General features: G+C 54.2%; 1 non-coding gene across 1 annotated transcript in view; it reads right to left on the bottom strand.

Moving 5' to 3' along the window:
- Positions 1-893, bottom strand: part of LOC124559933 — a 1910-nt gene extending 1017 nt beyond the window's left edge. The window contains exon 1 of the ribosomal RNA XR_006968964.1: positions 1-893. This exon is cut by the window's left edge and continues 1017 nt beyond it. This is a non-coding gene — a ribosomal RNA (small subunit ribosomal RNA).
- Between the last annotated feature and the right edge of the window lie 4107 nt (positions 894-5000).

The raw sequence follows: 5000 nt of genomic DNA on the forward strand, positions 1-5000 counted from the left end.
ACAGTATTCAGGCGGGCTTGCCTGCTTTAAGCACTCTAATTTGTTCAAAGTAAACGTGCCGGCCCACCGAGACACTCACTCAAGAGCACCCTGGTAGGATTGCAACGGGGTCCGCCTCGGGACGCACGAGCACGCACGAGGCGCGTCGCACGCCTTCAGCTCGCCCCACCGGCAGGACGTCCCACGATACATGCCAGTTAAACACCGACGGGCGGTGAACCAACAGCGTGGGACACAAATCCAACTACGAGCTTTTTAACCGCAACAACTTTAATATACGCTATTGGAGCTGGAATTACCGCGGCTGCTGGCACCAGACTTGCCCTCCAATAGATACTCGTTAAAGGATTTAAAGTGTACTCATTCCGATTACGGGGCCTCGGATGAGTCCCGTATCGTTATTTTTCGTCACTACCTCCCCGTGCCGGGAGTGGGTAATTTGCGCGCCTGCTGCCTTCCTTGGATGTGGTAGCCGTTTCTCAGGCTCCCTCTCCGGAATCGAACCCTGATTCCCCGTTACCCGTTACAACCATGGTAGGCGCAGAACCTACCATCGACAGTTGATAAGGCAGACATTTGAAAGATGCGTCGCCGGTACGAGGACCGTGCGATCAGCCCAAAGTTATTCAGAGTCACCAAGGCAAACGGACCGGACGAGCCGACCGATTGGTTTTGATCTAATAAAAGCGTCCCTTCCATCTCTGGTCGGGACTCTGTTTGCATGTATTAGCTCTAGAATTACCACAGTTATCCAAGTAACGTGGGTACGATCTAAGGAACCATAACTGATTTAATGAGCCATTCGCGGTTTCACCTTAATGCGGCTTGTACTGAGACATGCATGGCTTAATCTTTGAGACAAGCATATGACTACTGGCAGGATCAACCAGGGAGCTGCGTCAACTAGAGCTGAGCAGCCGGCCGCCCGGGAGTGTGTCCCGGGGGCCCGCGCGAACACGCAAGCGTCCGCTCAATTATTCTGCAAACAGGAGGAGGCTGAGCTCCCCTGCACAATACACCTCGAAACCCTCTCAGGTCCCGGCGGCGCGCAGCGCCGTCCTAAGTACTTGGTCGGGTTCGAGAGAGGCGCAATCGCCCGGAGTTTGGCGAGTAGACGCTTTAGGTGCGACCACCCGTGCTCCCAACTGAGCTTGCCGCTGCCGACAGAGGCCCGGGAGCGTGCTGTCGTGGCATTGCCGGCGGGAGACAACACGCGCCACCTACGGTGGCCGGCAGCTCCAACGCCAGCGCCACAGAAGGACAAAAGCCCCACTTGGGTGCCGAAGCGAACGCGCCAACACGTCCGCACAGCTGCGATACAAACCACCTGCGAGAACCGCAGAGGCGACCGAGCAGCAGACGGCGTCGCGGCGCCGAGCGCCGGGCGGCGGCGCATCCTCAGCGCACACAGTCCTCAATCGGACCAGCACACTGCAGATGTCCACCGCGCTTCGCACCGGGCCCGCGAGGACCTACTTTGGCCGCACGGCGCCGCGTGCAGGGTGCGCCGGCGCGCAGCTGCGCCGCCTGCCGCCTCCGTCGGCCGGCGCGCCTGCCACTGGCCGCCCCCACCAGCCGGCTGTAGCGCGTGCGCCCACGCACCGCGCGGCCAGCACGCCGGGAGGCCCCCCCTCACCGGCCGGGGACGGTCCCACCCAGCCACCGCCGCGTATCGCTTCACACCCACATGCCATTCACGTTCGTGGGCATGGTGGGTATCGCTGAAACAACCGGTTGGTAGCTCAACCGATCGTCGCCATCACTGATTCACCTCTAGCGAGAACAACCGCACCACAACGGTTTACCAGTTGTTCATTTGCGTAACGTCACCAGCAAACGTAGACGTCCATCGCCATTTGCAAATTCAACGATTGTTGCATGCCTGTGTCAGGTGTCACGACACACTATGTCTGCCCACATACACGCAACAACATGTGCACGCTTCGCGAACACGTGGAAGGTGGCCCCCGTACGTATGCGATGTCCATTGCGCGAACGACTGTCAACCGGCCTCTGTCGCATGTCGCAGATGTGGAACGCAGTGCACCATGCTATCACGGTGAGTGAGAAGAGACGACTACGTCTGACAACACGCGCCACTACATCAACAGACGGCTCATGCTGATCGCCATCCACGGCATACCATACTGCAATCCAGCTCTTATAGGGAGACGACACGTAGCTGAGTGCACAATATTTGGACCGTATGGTTCGCCGTTGTTGGCGCAGTCGTGGTACGGTCACACATGTACCACGATGTATCATTCAGTACATGAGGACCAATGTGCAGTACAGTGTGTGATTTGGACGTACAACATCAGCGGACAGTTGACACAAGCCGTACCACAACGTAGGCTGTGCTTCGCCATGCGAATGCCAATGAACAACTGCGAAGGGCATTGAGCATGTACGTCCTGCTGCCATCCGCATTACAGTGTATAGCTGCAAGGTGTTTAACATGAAGCGATACTCTGGGGACCGGGCAGTGCGGGTAGCAAACTATATTGCGGGGGTTGCAGTTAGGCAACACTACACTAATTTAACGCGTCGTATGACAATTACAGAGCAGGTTAAGGCCCAACGTGTGTTGGGTTAAGGCCCAACGTGTGTTGGGTTAAGGCCCAACGTGTGTTGGGTTAAGGCCCAACGTGTGTTGGGTTAAGGCCCAACGTGTGTTGGGTTAAGGCCCAACGTGTGTTGGGTTAAGGCCCAACGTGTGTTGGGTTAAGGCCCAACGTGTGTTGGGTTAAGGCCCAACGTGTGTTGGGTTAAGGCCCAACGTGTGTTGGGTTAAGGCCCAACGTGTGTTGGGTTAAGGCCCAACGTGTGTTGGGTTAAGGCCCAACGTGTGTTGGGTTAAGGCCCAACGTGTGTTGGGTTAAGGCCCAACGTGTGTTGGGTTAAGGCCCAACGTGTGTTGGGTTAAGGCCCAACGTGTGTTGGGTTAAGGCCCAACGTGTGTTGGGTTAAGGCCCAACGTGTGTTGGGTTAAGGCCCAACGTGTGTTGGGTTAAGGCCCAACGTGTGTTGGGTTAAGGCCCAACGTGTGTTGGGTTAAGGCCCAACGCGGGTTAGGTTAAGGCGCAACGCGGGTTAGGTTAAGGCGCAACGCGGGTTAGGTTAAGGCGCAACGCGGGTTAGGTTAAGGCGCAACGCGGGTTAGGTTAAGGCGCAACGCGGGTTAGGTTAAGGCGCAACGCGGGTTAGGTTAAGGCGCAACGCGGGTTAGGTTAAGGCGCAACGCGGGTTACGTTAAGGCGCAACGCGGGTTACGTTAAGGCGCAACGCGGGTTACGTTAAGGCGCAACGCGGGTTACGTTAAGGCGCAATATAGGTTAGGTTAAGGCGCAATATAGGTTAGGTTAAGGCGCAATATAGGTTAGGTTAAGGCGCAATACGGGTTAGGTTAAGGCGCAATACGGGTTAGGTTAAGGCGCAATACGGGTTAGGTTAAGGCGCAATACGGGTTAGGTTAAGGCACAATACGGGTTAGGTTAAGGCACAATACGGGTTAGGTTAAGGCACAATACGGGTTAGGTTAAGGCACAATACGGGTTAGGTTAAGGCACAATACGGGTTAGGTTAAGGCACAATACGGGTTAGGTTAAGGCACAATACGGGTTAGGTTAAGGCACAATACGGGTTAGGTTAAGGCACAATACGGGTTAGGTTAAGGCACAATACGGGTTAGGTTAAGGCACAATACGGGTTAGGTTAAGGCACAATACGGGTTAGGTTAAGGCACAATACGGGTTAGGTTAAGGTACAATACGGGTTAGGTTAAGGTACAATACGGGTTAGGTTAAGGTACAATACGGGTTAGGTTAAGGTACAATACGGGTTAGGTTAAGGTACAATACGGGTTAGGTTAAGGTACAATACGGGTTAGGTTAAGGTACAATACGGGTTAGGTTAAGGTACAATACGGGTTAGGTTAAGGTACAATACGGGTTAGGTTAAGGTACACATTGTTGTAAGGAAAGGTGTTTTGGGGGGGGGGGGGGCCGGTTTGTTGATTGTGATTATCGTAAGTAAATGACTGCGGCATCATCTGATTTGCCACGTCAGGGTGCACCTTTGGCTCATAACAGGCGGCGCTCTGATTCCATGCTTGTGGCAGACCTGTGTCTTTCATTCCTGCCATTGTTTGTGTGGTGTGACAGGAGGCAGTATTGTGATGTTGGGTGCACCCCTGTGTAGGACATGTGTGGGTGTTGGTGGCTTAGCTGAGCAATGGTGGTTGTCGGAAGGGTGAGATATTCTGTTTTGTGAGTGGACCTCCCGGTCTGGTTATGATAGTGTGGATTGTCTAATGTGGCAGAGAGGATGCACTGGGTGTTGTTCCATGCTGGTGCTTACATATTGTCTGTGTGCCTGTTACAGGCAGAGAGTAGTGCGTGATAAGAGTGTCTGGCTGACGTGTGATTGTGAGCAGAGTCTTTCAGCATGTATACGGACAGTTGTATACATTATCTGTATTCTGATGGCTCTATCTATTACTAATCAGCGCCGTGTATACGTTTAATCCGGTTCCAGTCGAAACTATTGTATCTCTGTACATTAGTGACACGGCGAGCCCGCTATGTAGTTACTCGTCTCGGCAGCTTCCACCGGTGTATCGCAAATGATTATAAGGAATCAGTCTAGTCGTCAATACCGATAGTGTGACGTCACATGTCTGGGGTGGGGGACGCTGCGCCCTTCCGGTGGGTCATGGCCTAGGAAGACTCTTCCCACGCAGGGGGGCTTGGACTGTCATTGACTCTTCCGAGTAATATACTTGCCGTACGTTTTTGCGACTGCGAGTGCAACGCTCACCGGTACCGACATGGATGGAGCGCCTCCTAGCTGCCGCTGAGCATCTGCATTCGTACAGAGAGCAACGCGATCGCGTCTGTAGCTCGTACGTGGTACAGCTCGCAGCTCATGTATATGGACAGCGGGAATGTCGCATATTGGACATAACTCTTCATGAAACGCACGTTATAGGGGTGGATTGC

This window comes from Schistocerca americana, unplaced genomic scaffold, assembly GCF_021461395.2.
Source record: "Schistocerca americana isolate TAMUIC-IGC-003095 unplaced genomic scaffold, iqSchAmer2.1 HiC_scaffold_1060, whole genome shotgun sequence".
In the NCBI taxonomy this organism is placed as follows: domain Eukaryota; kingdom Metazoa; phylum Arthropoda; class Insecta; order Orthoptera; family Acrididae; genus Schistocerca; species Schistocerca americana.